The sequence below is a fragment of the Dromaius novaehollandiae genome, chromosome 32, assembly GCF_036370855.1.
Source record: "Dromaius novaehollandiae isolate bDroNov1 chromosome 32, bDroNov1.hap1, whole genome shotgun sequence".
In the NCBI taxonomy this organism is placed as follows: Eukaryota; Metazoa; Chordata; class Aves; order Casuariiformes; family Dromaiidae; genus Dromaius; species Dromaius novaehollandiae.
In genome coordinates, this window is record NC_088131.1 from 1,553,734 (window position 1) to 1,573,852 (window position 20,119).

A 20,119-nucleotide genomic window follows, 5' to 3' on the forward strand; every position below is an offset into this window, starting at 1 on the left:
CCTCCTGGCATTTGTGGACACCCGGGAGCTGCAGCTCTTGCACTTCTCCCTCTTCCTGGGCATCTACCTGGCTGCCCTCCTGGGCAACATCCTCATCATCACAGCCATAGCCTGTGACCACCGCCTCCACACCCCCATGTACTTCTTCCTCCTCAACCTCTCCCTCCTCGATCTTGGCTTCATCTCTGTCATTGTCCCCAAATCCATGGCCAATTCCCTGTGGGACACCAGGGCCATTTCCTACTCAGGATGTGCTGCACAGGTCTTTTTTCTTGCCATTTTCATGTTGGCTGAGTATTCTCTTCTCACAATCATGGCCTACGATCGCTATGTTGCCATATGTAAACCCCTGCACTATGGGACCATCATGGGCAGCAGAGCGTGTGTCAAAATGGCAGCAGCTGCCTGGGCCAGTGGGTTTCTCAGTGCGGTGCTGCACACTGCTAACACATTTTCAATACCGCTCTGCCAAGGCAACTCCCTGGGCCAGTTTTTCTGTGAAATTCCCCCAATCCTCAAGCTCTCCTGCTCTGACTCCTACCTCAGGGAACTTGGGGTGCTTGTGGTTAGTATCTGTTTACGCTTTGGGTGTTTCGTTTTCATTGTGCTGTCCTACGTGCAGATCTTCACTGCTGTGCTGAGGATCCCCTCTGAGCAGGGCCAGCACAAAGCCCTTTCCATGTGCCTCCCTCACCTGGCCGTGGTCTCCCTGTTTGTCAGCACTGTCATATTTGCCCACCTGAAGCCCCCCCTCCATCTCCTCCCCAGCTCTGGATCTGGTGGTGACTGTTTTGTACTCGGTGGTGCCTCCAGCAGTGAACCCTCTCATCTACAGCATGAGGAACAGGGAGCTCAGGGATGCCCTGAAGAAACTGATTCACCTGCTTTTAGTGCAGCAGCAGTGAGCTGCCCATCCCTCTTCACAAGTGGTTTCTAAGTACCTCAGACAAGTCTTGTGCTTTGGGCATTCTTGCTGTGATCATCATGTTTGTGCAGAAGTGCTGGAATTCATCCCACTTCCTTACAGCCATGAACACAGTCTGCCTGACCCAGAGGTCTTCTGTAAATGTGTCTCTCATTGTGTCACAGCTGTCCTCTCTGTAATAAATGGGATTTCCCCAGTGTGGTGCTTGACGTTTGGGCTCTGCTTTCAGAGCTGGAGCCAAGGATGTGCTCAAGGACTTTCCCCCTGAAAGGGCCTGTTGCTTTTCCGGGGCTCTCCCTGGGCTCAAGGCAATGAGCTTAGAGGTGATGTATTAGGGAATGAGGGCTGGATTCAGCTCTCACTTGTGGGTGCCCAGTACACCTGGAGATGGAGAATGGTCAAGTGGTATCTCCCATAGGACAGTGCTGGACACTGATGGTCGTCCTTCTCGAAGGGAGTATGGATCCATCAGGAGAGCACAGGGCATCCCCAAGGGCACCGTGTGCTTAGGGGTGGGCAGTGAATGGAGCTTCACAAAATGCAGTGGAGTCATCCAGAGGCAAAGGGCTAAAGCAGTGAATGTGCAGGCTAGTGAGAGCTCTGCAACCCCATGACAGGCAGCTGGGACCCAGGAGGCCCAGGAAAGGGATCCTGCAGAGTGGTCCATGTCACCGTCGATGAGAAGCCATGGGCTGGATCTCGCGACACGCCTGAACATAGCCTGAGCCATTTGAAATGCCCTGTGATTGCCCAGAGCATCGTCCATGGCCACAGGGCAACAGATGCCTTGGTAGGGGGTTGTAACGACGCCCGTCCAGCTGGGTCTGCTTCCCACCCAGACCAGCACAGTGTCAGCCTGTGGCCCCAGGGCACCACAGCCCACTTGCTCTGCTGAGCAGCACTGCCAGATCGGGGCCCCCCTCGGGCCCATACAGCAAGGCAAGCTGGGGCGGACTGGCTGGAGAGCAGCTTTGCAGGAAAGGACCTGGGTGTGCTGGTGTTCAACAAGTTGACAAGAAGGCAACAGGGTGCTCTTGTAGCAAAGACAGCCCCTGTTATCGTGGGTTGTAACAGCAAGAGTACAGACAAGTGCAGGGCAAGTGCAGTGAGACAGGTGAAATACCCTGCAGCCACCACCAAAAAAGAAGCAAAATAAAGGGCACAACTGGCAGACTACCAATGCTGGGGAGAGCGGTATGATCAACAGAGTGCCCAGGGACTGCCAACATTTTAAAACAATCAAAACAAGAAAGGCCTTTCTGCCAGTTGCCAAGTGGCTGGAGCCAGAGGTACCCAGGCTTGCTCAAGGGAGAGAGCTCTAGAGGGACTTCTTCTTTACTCAACCTCCAAGCACATGGCCAGGATTATGCTGTTTTAGTGACAGAATATGTTTTTTGCAAGTCTAACTTTTTAATTAAAGCATTAGGACTCATACTCACACCAACTGTGGGGCGGGGAAGCCAGGTGAAAAAAAAAAAATCTTCCCTTTGGCCTCAGTGGCTGTGGGATGAAAGAGAAAGGATTAGGAGTGAATGTGAGGCAGGTGACTATAAACTACACGATGCTTTCTATACTCTTCAGTGATATTTCTTCATGTCACTCCTCAGTCTATACTGTGCTATATTTTCTCCCCTGCATCATGGATCATCCCTCTGGAGAAAGAGCTGAGTCCAGGGACATGCCATGCCGATAATCTGGGCATCGTGGGGAGCCCACTGCAAGAGTAAGTGTGTGCATGAGAGCTCACAGCAAAGGCCTGGGCAAGCCAAGGAGCAGGGACCCTCCCCAGGTGCCAAGGCTCCCAGTCCCTGAGCCACAGGGCTGGGTACAGCCTCCTCCGATTGCTCATGACAGCAGCTCATGACACCCACCACAGAGTCCAAGAAGTTTCTGTGGGAGAGGTAGAGGAAGAAAGTAGAAACAACTCCAAAGAGGGGGAATGAAGGCAGCAGTCGCACCAGTAAACATCTCCAAATACAGGCGGATTTTACCCCCTCTCTGGCAGAGCCATTTCTTCCATGGGCAGCAGTACCTGGGGGAAGGAGGGCCTTTTGCTGACACTCCCTGTGGCATAGAGGGCATCAGGGTTGGAGACACCCCTTCCAGCCAAGGGGCAGTTGCTGGACACTCAAACAAAGGTTTCAGTCGGGGACCTCAAAGCTCCAGGACCAGTGTGGAAGGCAGCAGTGAGTGGCAGCCCTGCCGCTACACTGAGAATTTCATTCTGTTGGGCTAAACCAGGACCCCAGGGACTCCCTGCAGCCGGCTGGATGGGCACAGATGGGACCTGGCCCGTCCTGTTCCTCCCGAGCATGTCATTCAAGGAGGTGCTGGAAGAACAGGCCTGGAGGGATCCTCATGGCACTGCATTGCCTGTGGCTGTGATAACCGATTGTGTCCCTCCTGCAAACGCTTCCCGGGTCAGGCGCTTGGGGACAACCATCTGGCAGTGCTCATGGGAATCCATCAGGACCATGCCCTGTGTGTGGGCAAGGGGACCTCAGGCACTTGTCACCCTGTTGGAGAGCAGCTTGGAGAGCAGAGAACTGGGGGGAGGAAAGAGAGGTCCCATGGCTGGCAGAGTGAAGGTGCTGATGTGTGCCTGGGGCCAGGGCACTGTCACCTCCGAGGCCCTCTCCTAGCTCCTGAGAAGCTCTTGCAGAAGCAAGCAAATCCCAGAGAACAACCTTCCCCACCTTGCTGGGAGTCAAGGAGAGGGTCACTTCTGTGAGAGAACATGACAGGCCAGGAGCAGGCACATGGCTGGGGTTTGTGCTTGTGAGGTCACTTCTGCCCCAGGACCTGATAGGCCAGCAGCAGGCACAGGGCTCACATATGGGGCTGTAAGGTCACTGCTACCTCAGAAGCCGGCAAAGGGCTTCAGGGCTGATTGTGAGGTCACTTCTGCCTCAGTACCTGATTGGTTGGTGCAGGTTCCTGGAAGTCACCTGTGCTGGTGCTGCTGTTAGGCCAGAACCAGGTTAAGTGGCACAGGAGACTGTCCTGGAGGGCAGAGAGGCCATGGATCCCTCGTGGATCTTCAGGGACAACGTCCTCAAAGCCCAGGAACAAGCCAGTGTGATGTGATGGGAGTCAAGCAGGGCCTGGCAGGAGAACCGCATGGATGACCAGGGGCACCCTGACTTAGGAGTTCAACCACAGGAAGGAAGTTCCCGGAGGGTGGAAGAGGGAAGAGGCTGCCCAGGAGGCAGACAGAAACCTTGCCTGTGGATGCAGCGATGGAGTTAGGAAAGCCAAAGCTCAGCTGGAGCTGGAGCTGGAGCTGGAGCTTGCAAGGGGTGTGGAGGGCAACCAGGAGGGCTTTTGTAAGCATGCTGGCAGCACAAGGAAGGCAGCTAAGGAGAATGTGCTCTCACTGCTCAGTGGGGCAGGGGACATAGTGACAAGGACCGGGAAAAAGCTGAGTCTCTCCTTGGCTTTTCTGCCTTACATACTACCGGTAAGAGCTGCCTCCAGGTCCCCCTGGTTCCTAGGGCTCCTAGTGCCCGTGTGACATTGCTCTTGATTGTCTTTGAAATGTTGGGGCAAGCAGGGAGATTCCTGCTATCTGGGAAATGGCAGACATCACACCCATTTCCAGAGAAGGGCAAGAGGAAGAATGCAGGTCAGCTTCATGCGAGTCCCTGGGAAGGTGATGCAGCAAATGCTTCTGGAAACCATCTCCAAGCACATGGAGGGCAAGGATTGGCAGAGCCAGCATGGGCTGAGCAAAAGGAAATGGAAACTCTGCCTGACCAACCTGATTGCCTTCTACCATAAGACTGTGGGCACAAGGGGAAAGCAGGGGACTTTGTGTGCCTCCATTTTGGCAAGGCCTTTGACACAGTCGTCCATGTTCTACCTGTAGCCAAACTGTTGAGATCTGCACTCGATAAATGAACCATAAAGCAGGTAGAAGATTGGCTGGTCTATCAGGCCCAAAGGCTGTGATTAGTGGTATGGGGAGGCCAAACTGGTGTCTGGTTACTGGTGGCATCCCTCCGTGATCAACACAGGGGGCAACACTGTGGAACTTCATTAATGGCCTGGACCATGGGGTGGCATGCACGCTTAGTGCCTTTGTGAACTATGTGCAATTGGAGTGAGCCCCTGAGCAAGCTCATTTAGTTCCCTCTGCATTGAGGAGGGAGGTTGGACTGTGGGGACATGATGTCCAGAGGTCTCGTCCATCCTCAGTGCGGTGATTCAGTCACAGTGCACGTTTCCATGAAGAGCTCTGCAAAGACAGAATAGGCAGAGGAAGCAGAGAGAACAGAGAGGTAGAAGAGAGAGGAAGTATGTTAAGTTAAATAGAGTTGTTCCCCAGCAGAAAACTTCCCCATTCAGAGTCGTGGGAGCAAATATGGCGTGACAAATAACTGTACGCGTATATGTATATAGTCAAACAAAGGTGGTAATTCCTGGCTTTTCTCAGTTATTGCATAGAGTTCTTCTTTGAATAAGTTTGAACTTTTGAGTAAAAGTTTACATTCAGGGTTTTATTAGTTGGGGCACCAAGAGAGGTTATTGCTGCCTGAGATGCCCTGGGATTGCTTTGTTCCCAGGCAGTGCTGGGAAATGTGATCCTGGACCTACAGGAACCTTCCTGGAGCATCAGCTGGTCACCAGGAGAAGTATCCCAAGACCTCTCAGGGGGACACCTTATTTCTCTCCATTGCCTAGAAAGGGAAGTGCAGGCAGCTGGATTAGGCAGAGACATCTGCATGGAAGGGTCTGGCACTGGGTGAGATCAGCCTCCTCTCTGTTGCTGCCTAAAATCAGTTACACTTCATTGACCGTGCCGGGAGAGTGGCTAGGTGCTTAGGGCCTCCTTTAAAACAGCACTGCAACACAGGTGTATTGAGATTGGTGCCAATTTGGCCATCCAAAGATATCACATTTCATTGAAGCTGGTCACCCTGTTTTCTGCTCCTGGTAAAGAGAGCTCAAGCCCTCAGAGTGCGCCTTGCTCTTTGGAAAGAGTGAGGAGTGGCATGGACAGCCCTGGGCAAGGCATGGTTTTGGTGAGCACTGGATTCTGTGTGAGAAACAGGGTTGCCTTTTTTAATGGTGTAGGCCTGATTAGAACAGAAATGTTTAGAAAGTGACAATAAACCTGACATGAGAAAGAAATTAAAGAAAATGAAAGCAAAGAACTATTTTTTTACACTTTTCAGCTTTTAACAGTCTGTATTCTTATAATCCTCCCGCTGGTGTTTGGGGGGGGGATACTCTGCGTGTGTGTGTACGTGTGTGTGTGTGTGTGTGTGTGTGTGTGTGTGTGTGTGTGTTTTAAGGGAAAGTGATTTCCAGACCTGGGGTGAGATGCAGTGACAGGGACACGGACACGTGGTGCCTTTGTAGGTGCCTTGGTCCCCTCTGCCCAGCCTCCATCTGCAGCTCCGAGGGGCTCCGGTCTCCTGCAGGTCAACTCTGAGAGCTGCCAGGCCCAGGCAAGTACCTCACATACACCAGGGCCTCTCCAAGTGCCACTGCATGCTTGTGGTTAGACAGTGAGCTCTGCCTGAAATGGTGAAAGACTTTTTAAAAATGTCAGTACTTTTTCCTCAGCTGAAATAATTCAATAATTTTAATAAATTGTCCATGTTTTCCTTTGAGGAACTACTGGAAATCTTCAGGAAGGGTATGAATCCCAGGAGAAGAAATATTGGTGTCCCCCAAACTTGCATTCTCACTGCTCTGTCTCTTCTACTGTGCTTTTAACCTCACCAATCTTTCACATCTTTTCCCCATGCCCTGATTAAACTGATCATTTCTACAGTCATCTTTGCATCGGATTATGTGTAGAAAGCAACTTTCCATAGTTTTCCATTTCTCCTCCTGCTCTTACTCTTTAATCACTCAGATAGTTCATCTTGCCTCCTCTTTCAGGACTCTCCTTGTCTCTTTAGACAACTGAATTGTGTTGCTATCTCTCCTTTCCTGTCTAGCTGTCAAAAATATTTCTAGCAAGGCTATTCCTTGTGGAAAGTGGACCTCCCTGGAGGCACCTTGGACTTAGCATGCGGTTAAGGAGTGTATCTTATTTTTCATTCAAATGTATCATGTTTTGTTGTTTTGATCACAGCTCAGAATTATCCTCCTGCGTCTCTTTGTAGCTAGTTCTGTAAGGGAAGCAGGTGGGAATTGGTGCATAGAGGCTGTAACACTCAGCTACGGACTTGAGTGGAAAAAGGTTTGCTTTTTACAAGAGTGATGTAGGTCCCCAGTGGCCGAAGAGAGAAATGGTGGGGCTGGGGAGGGGAGGAGGAAGGCTGTTCATACATGTCTGCTGTCAAAAATACTGCTTTTCTCACACATCAGGAATCAGTGGGAGACCCTCTGAGTCACTATGAATCAGAGAATGTGGATATCACTTGTTCTGTAAGCTGTACAGTAAAGAAAACTTTAAAAGCAGGAATCCCTTGTGTGTTTTTTTTTTTTTTTTGATGCTTCTTCCTCTTGTAAAGACACTCCTGAAACCTCTCCAATTCACCACACCAGATCTGAAGAACTGAGGAAAATTATGGGGATAATTAGGAGCTCATCAGGGCATTTTGTATTGCAATGACCCCTCAGGAGTATTTAGTGGTGAGTCCATGAACCTCAGATTCTGAGAGGACAGTGAAGCAACCTCTGAAGAAGTTGCATTCAGAAGCAAATCCCAAAGTTTATTGGAGCATTAATGGGTCCCCCTGAGGGCCATTACTCACAGGGCCTCTCCAGGGGCTGATGAGAGAGGAAAGCTGGAGGCAGTTGTTAGAGGCAGGGAAAGGAAATGTGCAGGTGGCTCTGATGCCAAGTCAGCCTAGGTGTGTTTTCTCACACCACATGGCCAAGCACTTGTCCTTGAGTAGGGTGATGGTTTCCCTCCTGCTTTGCTCAGGGCTCTTTGTGGGGGCACAGTGTGAGGGTGGGGGTGTGCCACACTGAGTGAGGGAATGAGATGGCACCATGCAGGCCCCCCCAACAGGAGGAGGAAACAAGGCCCCGGACTACAAGGACATGGTGTCTTCTGGCAGGCCTCAGTGGCAGATACAGGAGCCATAGACAAGAGGACAAAGATCTCAGTCCTGTCAGAAGCTTTCAGCCTTGGCAGTGCCCCTGGCCATCTCCCATCCAGGCTGTCCTACACTGTCCCATGCCTGCCCCTTCTCCACTGCAGCCTGTAGACACCCAGCCTGCTTCCCCACCTTGCTCTCACCCAGGGATCTGCCCACCTTTACTGATGTCTCTCCACCCTCCTTTGCTTTTCCTTGAAACACAAAGCCAGGGTCTCACCACAGACTCCCTCTGCCTGACCTCTTGCACCACAGCACTACCCTTCAAGGGGCATTTCTTTTTCTAACATCCATTCTGAACCTCACAAGCTGAAGACTGTGGCTCTTTCCCCTTCTCATGCTGCTTCCCACCACCAAGAAAAGGGCCACCATCTCTGAAACCACCCTTCAAGCACTCATGGGCTACTACTCTACTGCCCTTACCCTCTGCTTCATGAGGATAATGGAGCCCAGGCCCCTCGTCCTCCCTGTACAGCTCATGTGCTGCAGGCAACAAGCCCCATCTTGGCAGACCTCGTCTGCACTCTCTCCAGGTCCTCCCCATTCCTCCAGCACTGGCTGTAACACACGTGGATGAACGATTCCAGATGTGGCCACTCTTGTACTGAGTGGAGGGCGATAATAACTGTCCTTGTCTAGGCGGGCACACGCTTCCTAATGCAGCCTCGTATGCAGCTGGTCTGATCTGTGGTGAGCATGCACCACAGACCCATATAGCATCCCTCCTGATGTCCAGGCCCTTCTCCTCAGGGTCACTCCCCCAAGGCCCAACCTGCTGCTTCTCCTTTCACAACTTCAGGAGGTTTCTCTTGGCCTCATCTCCAAGCTTCTCAAGGTCCCTCTGAATTCAAGCTCCTTTGTGTCAGCTGTGAATGTGTGTGTGTGCAGATGGCTCATCCTATCTTGCCATGCCTCTGACAGGATAACAGCATGACCAACTGCAGGACACTACAGATAATAAAGGCGGTGGTATTGTAAAGGAACTGCTGGAAATGGTGGAAATGAGCATGGCAGCCATCCCAGAGAAGCCAAAGGAAGGTACAAAGCAAGCAAGACCAGGGTCAGTGGGGACAGGGTAAACAGAGGAGGACTGATTGCATGGGAGGAGATCAGGGTGGTAAAAGAGAAGAGCCTGTAAGGTGAAAAGAGGGGAAAATGCAATAAAAGGTGAAGCCAATGAAAAATCAGGGCCACCTGGGGGCACCTGCCAAGCAGCCCTGAATCTGAACTGCTCTGACCAGAGCAGGACAAGACACATGCAGTTGATGTGCTCATACTTTTGTCTGATGTACTTCCATGGCCATGGGGAAGCTGAACGTTTTCCCTAAGGTCAACAAGGGAAGACCCAGGGTGGAAGGAAATGCCAAATCATTCAGGCTGGAAGGGACCTCCGGTTGTCTCTAGCCCAACATGCTTCTCACAGCAGGCTCAGCTGTCAGATCCAGCCAGGTTGCTGAGGGCTTTAGTCATTTAGGTCTTGAAAACCTCTGAGGATGGAGGTGGCACAACCTCTCTGGGCAACCTGCCCCAGTGCTTCACTCTTTGGATGGGTAAAATGTTTTTGCTTATCCCCAGCCTGAACCTCTCTTGTTTCAGCTAATGCCTCATCCTGGGACTCCTCCTCTCATGGTGCAGAGTGGTGAAGAGGTTGGCTCCATCTTCTTGATCACCTCCTGGTAGGTATGGGCAGGTTCTCATTAGGTCTGCCCAAAGCCTCCTCTTCTCCAGGCTGAACAAACCCAGCTCCCTCAGCCTCCCACACTGACAAAGTCAAGTGTACAAATGTCTTCCTAGGTCGTTTAATGGATTTTCTAATCCTTCTGGATTTTACAGGATCTGCAGAGGACCTTAGGCCTGTTAGAGTGCAATCACCGTCATGCCATGACTTTCTGCATATGTCACACCCATTTGACATCATGTTGTAGTGTATGTACCTCCTTGCACTACGAGGAGGGGCAGGCTCTGGGGATGCTACGAGTGGTGCTAAAACACATGCAGAAAAGGAATTCAGGAGTGCAAGAATCGCAGTAGCTATCACCAGAGATGCCAGAATCACCCATCCCTTTCAGTTGGAAGCGATCTTGGGAGGTCTCTAGTCCAACCTCCTGCTCTCATCGGGATCAACACTGAAGTCACACTAGAGTTCCTCTGGGCTTTGTCCAACAGCATCCTGAAAGCCTCCAAGAATAGAGAGGCCATAACCTCTTCAAATGCTTCATTATCCTCACTGATTTTTCTCCCTGCTATCCAATCTTAGTTTTTAACCACTACCTCTCATTCTTCTGCCATGAATCCCTATAAAAGGCTGGTTCACTATGGGTGGCCACCTTGAGTTGGGAATCTGCTAAGAGTCACCCCAAAAGCCTTCCCTTCTCCAGGCTGAACAAGCCCTGTTCCCTCAGCCTCTCCTCCCAGGGCAAGTGCTCCAGTCCCCAAGCACCTTGGGGTCTGGCCACTGAAATCACTCAGAGTGATCAACAGCATTCTTCTGCACGGGGCCCCAATTGGATGCAGAATCTAGATGTGCTCTAAGAAGCCTGAGTAGAGGGGGATAGTCACTTCCACTGATCTCCTGGCTTTGCTCAGGTTCATGCAGGCCAGGATGCTGTGGCCTCCATGTCTGCCAAGGAATGCTGCTGGCTCATGTTCAGTTCGCTGCCCACAAAGACTCCCAGGTCCTTCTCCTCAGAGCTCCTGCCCAGCCAGGGACTCCCCAGTGTGTATCGCTCCAGGGTGTTGGTCTCTCCGAGGTGCAGGGCCTGGCATTTGTCCTTCTGAATTTCACAAGGTTCCTGACAGCCCATTCCTCCTCCCGGCTGAGCTCCCTCTGAATGGCAGCCCTCAAGCATGTGACTGTTGTCTCGATCCAATATCGGGAAGGTTTCGTTATGATCCCAAGGACGAGATTAAGACCCTAAAACCGGTCAAATGTCGTACAACCTTTTACCTTTATTTTCAACGGAGTGGGGAGAAAAGGTGGGGAAAGGCAAAGAGGAGAGGGGAACAAGGGTAAGGGGAAAAGACAGAGAAAGTTGGAAAAGGAGAAAAGAAACTAGCTACCACCACTCCGAGTCCGATGGTGTTCTGCTGACTCCGCCCGAGATCTTCAGTCGTCCCAAGCAAGCCCCCCCCATTCACACAGTCTGCAGTTTTTATAGGTTCTTGCCCCACCTCTGGGCGGTGCTTCCTCACTTCCCATGCAGATTAACTGTCATGCGCAGTCCGCCCTCTCGGAACCTTCCAGAAACGGGCTGGGGCATCTGGGGGTCTCCTGCTCATGCGCAGATGGCAAATGTGTACGTGCAGTTTGTGCCAGACATGCTGTTCCCCTAGAGGCGACCTTCTGCCCTTTTCACGCCCTTTTTCCCCCATGCAGGTGCACGAGGCTGTTTACCTCGCGGACGGCTCCCGGGGACGCTGGTGCAGCATTGCCCGACGCGCCTTGGCAGTAGCAGCTCTGCAGCAGCAGCAGCAATGTCGAGACAACATTGCATTTAGTACCAGTTCTCTACACAAGCTCTCGGCGGGGATGAGGGTGGGGGTCTGAGCCCCCAAAGCCCAGCAGTCTTGCCCTCACCAATGCACGTCCCTGCGGGCTGGTGTCGAGGTGGCCGTGTCTAGACAGCCCTGGGTGGGGCTGAGGCCTCTGCAACCCCCGGGTCCCCCTCGGGCTCCAGCAGCCCCACAGCGGTGCTGCCAGAGAGGAGCAGTGAGGTCAGAGAAGAGCAGCCGTGTCACAGCAGCCCGGGGCAGGGCAAGGCGGGGCGGGCTGGGGCGACCTCACAGTGGGGCAGAGCAGCATCCTTGGCATTCGGGACACCGAGCTGCCTGCGGCCCCTGGGAGAAGGGCTCTCTCGGGCTGAGGGGGTGAAGCGCCTTTGGCCCAGAGGAGCTGCCGGCCCCTCGGCCTGCAGTGCATGCCTGTGCCCATGGAGCTGGAGGACTTGCAGCTCTGCTTGCGGCGGCACCAGGATGAACGCCGGGACCTGCTGGAGAAGCTGCTGGAGCAGGAGCAGGCTTGTGGCGTCCTGCGAGCAGCTAGCAGCGCGTTGGAAGAAGGGATGGATGGGTGGGCATGGCTCCATCCTGCTCGGGGCTGAGACTCGGGTCCCGGAGGCTGTCTGCAGCCCCTGCACGCCTTGGCCCTTGATGGGGTCCCTGCGGGGCTGGGTGGAGGTGGGGGGCGGGCCCTGCCACCCGTCCCGGAGGGCTCTGGGTGCTACCCGCCTGCCTGGGTGCCTGATCTCTGCCCTGGGGGTCTGCACTCAGCAGCCTCCCCTCTCCTCAACCCCGCAGGCTGCAGCGCTCCTGGGAGGGGGCTGAGGAGCCCGACGTGGGGCTGAGGGAAGAGCTCAGCACCCTCCTGAGCTGCCTGAAGGAGAGCGAGCAGGAGACAGCTGCAATGCAGGAGCAGCTCCGGGGCTTGGTAGGTGCTGGGGATGCCCGGGCGTGTGCACGGGGGGCTCCAAGGCCTGCTCCCCAGCACTGTCCCCATCCCTGCAGGAGAAGGAGAAAGAGGAGCTCCGCACCACCCTGCAGGAGCTCACCACCGAGGTACCGAGAGCCCCGTGCCAACACCCCCTCGGACACCCCTCTGGCTGCCCCACGACCCCCTCGCACTTGGCCCTCACCCCCGGTTCATCTCCACAGCACTTCGCCTTGGCAGCGCAGCATGCCCAGAGCTCCCAGCAGCTGGAGAGGACCAAAGAAGTCCTCCCACAGCTCCAGGTGAGGCAGATGCTCCGCTGTCCAGCTGGCTCCCCCAGGGACCCTGAGAGGGGTGGGGGGACTGCGTGGTTTGGGGACGCCCAGTCTCAGCCAGGGCCCTGGGCCTAGAGCCCACACTGGTCCCTGGGGGTCCTCCAGCTCCCCCCACCGAGATGCTCCCACTGCCTCTTCTCTCCCAGGCAGAGCTGACGGAGGTGAAGGCCGAGGGAGACGCGGCCCGGAAGGAGCTCCACCAGGTCTGTAACCCCCGTGAAAACACCGCTTAGGTGGGCAGAGCTGCTGGGTGTGGTGCCAGCCCCCAAGGACGCCTGTGTCCCTGCCTCCCTGGCCCCGGCCGGCCTCGCAGCGCCCTGCAGACTGACTGGGCATTGCCAGTCCCACCTGGGCTCTTTGCAACGTGGCCCGGTTGCTTTGCAGGAGAAGCAGTCAGCAGCCAAGCTGGCAGAGGCCCTGCGGGAGCAGGCTGAGATCGAGAAGGTACTAGGCGTAGGAAGCAAGGCGGGACGAGGTCTTTGTGTGGGGAAAGCCCCCTCACGGTGGGCTTGGCGTGGACTACTGAGCAGGGCCCTTCCTTCGTCCAGGTGCTGAGGAAAGAACGCGAGTGCCTCCGGGAGAGACGCGAGGGCCTCCAAGGGCAGACAGTGGGGTGAGTGGGGACAGGCCCCCGCGCCCAACCTGTGGGGCGGGGCTCTGTGCAGCTCCCAGGTCTCTGTGTCCCCAGTCCCAGCTTGGGAAGGGCTGTGCCAATCCCGGACAACAGAGCCGCAATCTGATCCTCCTCCGATGACATCTAAGGTGCTCCCAACCCTGCTAGAATGCCTCTGGAGCACTCCCAACAGCCTCTGCGTGGCTTCAGACCTTCCCTGAACAGCGGTCGACCACTCGCGCAAGCTCTAAAATCCTCTGCTGAGTGCTGAACAGCTCTGGGCAGCCCTAAGGGGCTCTGCAACAGCTTTCAGCCTCCCTTTGAGTCCTCCAAACCTTCTCGGAAGGGCCCAGTGCCTTTTCCAAAGTACCTGATGGAAAGAAAACCAAACAACCCGCACACTGGTTGGCTCTTTGAAGCAGCTCTGAACAGCTCTGAAGAGCTCCAAGCCTGTCCTAAATGCCCTCCGAGCCTGACGTGGGAAGGGAGTGGAGGGAAGGGTGTTTTTGATGCTGGGAGCCTGGGGTGCCTTGCCTCAGCCCCAGCAGAGCCTGTCCAGCACCCCGGGTCCCTGTTGCCCGTCTGGTGGTCCCAATGCCGGCCGAGCTCGCTCCTCACGCCCCAACTGCCTGTGGTGCCCACAACAGGGGGAAGACGGAGCAGGCGGCCAGGCTGTCCACGTCACTTATGCGGGAGATGGTGGCTGTGAAGCTGGTAGGACGGACAAGCCCGACGTGGGCCTTGGGGAAGAAAGGGTGTGCAGGGCACCCGCTGGCTTTGGGGGCACTGGTCTCAGTGGGGATGAGGGTGGGGGTCTGAGCCCCCAAGGCCCAGCAGTCTTGCCCACACCGACACGTGTCCTGCTGTGCCTTGACCTGCAGGAGGAGCAGCTGGTGGCAAAGAGGCAGGGCATCACTTTTTGGCTGCAGTGAGTTGCCGCGTGGGGCTCGGCGTGCCAGGGCTGGTTTGCGGGCGGTGGGATGCCCAGGCTGGCGGTCCCAAGGCATCCATCAGCTTCTCCCTTCTCAACACGGACACAGCTCAGGATCCCTTCTCCCGGGGTTGCGGAGGTGGTGGTTGTTTCTGGGCTCAGTAGGGAGATGAAGAGCAGAGCCGAGATGCTTGGGCCCTTAAGCTGAGGCCCAGGAACGGGGCAGGGGGGTGGTGTGCCCAGCATGATGCAGGGTGCCAGTTGCTGGCCTGGTGGCATCTGCAGGTGATGTCTGGAAACAGATGAGACAGATTTCTCCCCTCCGCTGTCTTAACCCTCTCCTGGCCTGCAGGAAGCTGTTTGTGCTCCTCGCCTGCCTGCAGCTCGTGTTGCTCTGCCTGGTCCTGCTCACGAGGGACAGCATCAGCCGGGACCTGCCCTGCAGGCTGGCGTCCACCTTTGGGAGCTGCCCAGCGTGGCCACCACCCTTCTGATACCCCTGGCCTTGCACTGCGTGGGGTGGAGAGTGACAGGGACACTGGGCGCCATGCAGACCGGCAAATGTCCAACCCTGCAGCACCACCCTTCTCCCGGGGCACCGCTGCACACATCTGGAATGGCATGTGCAGGCACACTGCACGTCCAGCTGTGACTCCACCTCGCTGTGGAGGACGTTTGCCTGCCAAATACTTGCCACCGAGCTCACCCTGCCTTTAACAATAAAAAGCACAGCTGAGAACCCTGACTCCTCCCTCTGTGATTTTTCCTTGGAAAGAGACTGACTTGGTCATGGAATTTCAGCTGCCTGATGTAGGACTGACGGGGGGTGCCAGGGGGATGCTATGCTTGTCCAAACTCCTGTTTTCAACTGTAGCTTAAAAGCTGCCATTCCATCTTAACATGTCTGGCAATGGATTGAGCTGCCTCTAGCAAAGACTTACGCTGGCCGGGAAACACTGTAACACCCTGCTCTGCTCTTACTGGGAAACCAAATGTCAGCTGGAGTTAACTGGAAGTGGGCTGAACCAGCGATGTTTTGTGCAGTGACTTCCAGCTCTTCTTGTCCTATGCATTAATCCACCTCAAACACTCCATGCTTCAGAGCTTTTCCAAAAGGAAGGTATTCATCCACAACTTCCAGCTTTGAAACCAGACTTCAGAAAGGAGATGATGCCTCATAAATGCAGTGTGTAAAGTTGAGTACACTGTTTTTTGCTGCAAAGAAAAAAGTGGAAAGGTGAAACCTGTCAATAATTCCGTATCCTGAACCCCACGGAAAGGGCAGAGGCCCTCAGGGCCTTCTTTGCCTGAGGTTTTCCTGGTCCACTTTTCCCTTCGGAGGCATAGAGAGAGTGGAGGGGGGTGAGAGTGTGTGCTATCTCCTGTCCTAGTCATCCCCCACCCCCCACACCCATTAACTGTCGGTGGGATTTCAGCAAAAAGAGGTGCAGAGAGAGAGGGACTGAGGGAGGAGTTAGTGATGGGAGGAAGAGAGAAATGGCCGCAAGGGGCTGGGTGAGCCTGGGGCCAGAGGGGAGCGTTTGGAGGAAACACTGCTGTGGCGGACAGATGAATGAATTTTTTGCCTTAAACATTTCTTGGTGCATGGGGTGCAGGCAGGCCATAACCCCGAACAAGCCATCTGTCCCTGTCGGAAACAGGACTGGGCTGCTGCGACCCCCGAGATGGTCTCCCTGCGACCACCCGGAACACACCGAGCCTGCACTGAACGAGACCACAGTCGGGCAGAGACTTTGGGATCCGTTTTTAGCACAACTTCTATAAAACTTGCTTGGCATGAGTGGCTAAATTTGCTGAAGCCTTAGGCCGCGCTCCCTAGTTCGGTAAGAAAGGGCCCCAGAGCTGGTGCAGGCGGGAATGATAAGGGAGTTACCAGCAATTTGCATTCCTGTGCACTGCTCAAACAGTGCTAATTGCTGGAGTTACCACCTCTTTGTCAAGACCTTGAGAGATGATGGTGGGACCCAAGGAAGGAAGACACACCTGTCGGCAGAAACTGCAACAGAAAAGATAAGGGAGAAAAGAAACAGCCTGCCTAGGAACAACGATGAGATCCAATAAGGAGCAGGAGACCCCAGACTCAAAAATTACTATTGGTCTGAACTACCACGTGGGGGGGTGGGAAACTTAATTTGAAAAAGCTATAATTGCCCAGGGATCTCTTTGTTCAGGGTCCCTCTTTGGAGGTACCCAACTCGAGCTGTAACCACTGCACGCGTGTCATTCCGAGCTAACCTAGGGTCGGACCCAACTCGAGTTGTAATTACTGCACGCGCACCACCAAAACTTACCCCCAGGGTGAAGAGGACCCACCTACCACCAGACGGGAGCCCCCCCACTGCCGAGACTCCCAAAGGAAGAGGACCAACAGGACGCCGCTGGATCCACGGGTGGTGATATCTTTCTCTCTCTCTCTCTCTCTCTCTCTCTTTCCCCCTCTCTTTTGTTGAATGTTAGTAAGATCTGTTTTTGTCTAGCTAGTTGCAGTATTCGCCATTGAATTATCCTATTTGACCACATGCCTTATCTTTGTGTTAATAAATCTTAAAACTGGTTGGCTGGTGTCGTTTCACCTTAATTCAGTCCAAGGGCATCACAAACTTGGTCGTTTGGACCCAAGGGGAGGGAGGTCGTCCTGAACGACTCCTTTCGGGCCGCGACAACTGCTGTGGGAGCTACGGACGGCACTGAAGAGCGAGGCTGTGGGGCAGCAGAGATGCCAGGAGGAGCAGAGGCCAGGATCACCTCCTCTCTGTTTCCAGGTGTGAGTCCTAAAGGGGCCTGAGGGGATGCCTCTGAAGGGACAGCGTGAGGGGGACCATCTCCACAGGGACACTGTGCTCATCCGGGGCATGTCGGTAGTACCTTAACAGAGCAGTAGCGCTGTGTTGGAGGGTCAGCTCTGGGCTAGCGTGAGGCCAAGGGCTGCATGATCACATCAGGGGTCACGTCTTTTGCCTTGGTGTCCTTGTACACTGTTTCTGTGTAGGTCTGCATTGCACAGCTTCCTTGTTTTGGTTTCTTGGCCTGTGCATAATGTTATCTTCTGGCAAGACGGGTCTACCCCTGGTACTGAGCAAGGGGCAAATCTCTGCAGGAATCTCAGTAGCAAATATCAAATTCCATCTTGACCTCGCAGCTGTGAGCCACATTGGTGGATGTGTGGCTTGTACCCTAATCATGTGCCTTACGTCACAGCTAAGTCTCTCTGGTGCTAGTGAGACAATTTCTTGTGTGAACTCATGCCCATCATTAATCACTCCTGTGATGATCCTACAGTGATCCTGCTGCTGACTTCCTTGATCTCTTTTATAGAAGCTCTTTTCCCATTTCTACTGAGCCTGGCCTCTTCTGTCTGCATCATCACCACCATCCTGAGAATCCCTTGCAATGCGGGGAGACAAAAAGCCTTTTGCACTTGCTCAGCTCATCTGACCAGATACCAGCAGAATGAGAAAGGGGAAGAAAATAGTCTCTATTACACAACTTCCCCACTTCTTTCCTTTGGGCAAGACATCGACAGCAGTAGCTACAGCACGGCAGGACCCAGAAACTCCTTGGCAGAGAAGCTCTTCACCTCTGCAGAAAAGGCAGCTCCCAACAGAGGAGGTTGCTGCAGGGGCTGAGCAGGCTTGAAGGGAGGGGAAAGTCCTCTCCTGCACTGACCCATTAGCAAGAAGACTGTGGGGAGGGGAAGTCGGGGGAAAGAGCTGTGGGAAAAGGCTTTGCTAATGCCCTGCAGGAAGGACAGCCACCTCCCAGGAGGCATCAGCGCACAGCCAGCAGGTCGAGGGCAGTGGGGCTGCCCCTCTGCTCTGCACTGGTGAGACCATGCCGGGAGGGCTGGCCCCCAGCAGGGGCTTCCCAGGGCTCTGGGACAGGCAGGGACACCCGGGAGCGACTGCAGCAGAGGTGCCCAGCACAGGACGGGGCTGGAGCCCATGGCCCACGCTGGGCAGGCAGCAAGCACTTCCCTGGCGCAGGAGCAGCCGTTCCCTCGGCCAGGCGAGATGGTCCATGGGAAGGGTCTCCAGGAGAGCAGCCCCCAGCACCACAGCCCCTTTCCCAAGGAGGCACCCTTGAGCCCCCAGCATCCCACCATGGGGTAGAGCCAGGCAGGGCCCCTGCGGGTGGGGACTGAGCCAGGCATGCTGTCACCACGGCCTCCTCGTGTCAGCAGTGACCTCAGCACCGCTGTTCCAGAGCCATTAAGAGGCTGGTGGTGGGAGAGGGCCCAGGATCGAGCTCTCCACTCCTGCCTGCCAGCAGAGCTCCAGCCATGAACCAGGCAAAGCGGCTGTGGGAGTGGAGAAAGGCAGGCACAACCATCTGGGACCAACACACTGCCCTTTTCCAGACCAGTGCAGCCACCCCAGAACCCATGGAGCTGGACCCCCCTGAGGAGGAGGAGGAGCCCATGGAGGGGGACCCCCCAGAGGGGCAGCCCACCCCGCACCCTGTTGCCCTCCCCCAGGGACCAAAGAGGAGGAGGAGGCACTAGCCTGGCAGGAGGCCCCCTGCTCCCCATCAGCTGGGGCATGGCCCCCCCAGCAAGACCAGGCTGCTGCTGGCACCTGGCCAGGGAGAGCTGAGCCAAAGGTGCTGGGGGAGGCCAAGGATTGCCGGGCTGCACATTGCCTCCTGGCCTGCACCTGGCTGCCAGGCAGTAGGATCTTCCCAGCAGGGACAGGGCCAAGTATTGTATTTTTTAATGTGGTCTGCTGGTGATGGGTGACACCCATCCCGACGCCTCACCAGAAAGGCCCCCGGGTCTCCGGCCAGGCTCAGAAAGTCACTGCCCGCGGGGCAGCGGGACACGATGGAGGGAGGAGCAGCCTGGGATGGTGCAGAACTTGGTACGGGATGTTCAGGGGAGGAACCAAGGGCAGGGAGAGGGAGGCATCAGGGTGGTTTGGGGAGGAACAGGTGAGGGAAAGCAGAAGGAAAAGGGGATAAAAGGGGCCGGTCACGTGTGGACAGGCAGCTGCTTACACACTGCTCTTTCCCCACCCCGCCCCTGACAGCACAGCCCAGCCTGTCTCCTCCTCCAGCCCCGTTCCCGACCGTGATCCCGGCCCAGGGGCTCCCCAGCCTGCGTGCACGGGGCGTGCGGAGGAGGTCTAAGGGCAGCAGCAGAAGCTGCACCACAAGCCACGGGGACTTGGGGATCCCACTCCCAAGGAGCCCCAGGGGGGAAGACTGGGCACGTGAAGAGCCTCAGCTCTGCCCTGAAGAGCCGGGTCAGCGCCAGAGCTGCTGGGAGGAGCCGGGTCCGGCCTGCGGCGCCCAGCGAGGGCCCTCGGCCGCCCCTTCCTGCCGGCAGCTGCCAGGCGCAGGGCCCGGGCATGGGCCCCGCTCCCCTGAGCCCCCAGACCTCCGGGGCAGCGGGGCTGGGGGCCGCAGAGGGCCCGGCTCCCCGACACTCCCGGCCCCACACACCGCCCCACCACGGCTGCCCTGGCTGGGCCCAACTGCCCCAGGGCGGGGACACCTCCCCCAGGGCCGAGGGAAGTCCCGCCTGGCATTGCCTGGCAATGGCAACAGCTGCAGGTCACGTGGCCTCCTCCTGCCCCTCCCCCAGGTGCTGCCTAGCAACAGCGGCCCTTGGGCCCCCAGGGCTGCCCTGGCCTCCTCTGCTCCTCCCCTCCCTCCTTCCCTTCTTCTCTTCCTCCTTCCCTTTTCCTTCCCTCCCTCTGTTTTCTGAAAAGCGGATTCATTCCCTGGTCTACAATAAGCTAATAATTACACAGGAGAGACATCTGCTTATTTCTTTCAGAGTTGTGCAAGCCTGGGTGCTCGGTGGTTTC

At 55.6% G+C, this 20,119-nt stretch overlaps 1 pseudogene; it reads left to right on the forward strand.

Moving 5' to 3' along the window:
• The first annotated feature begins 349 nt into the window (after positions 1-349).
• LOC135324536 (olfactory receptor 14A16-like) lies at positions 350-10,017 on the forward strand (annotated as a pseudogene).
• The last annotated feature ends 10,102 nt before the right edge of the window (positions 10,018-20,119 follow it).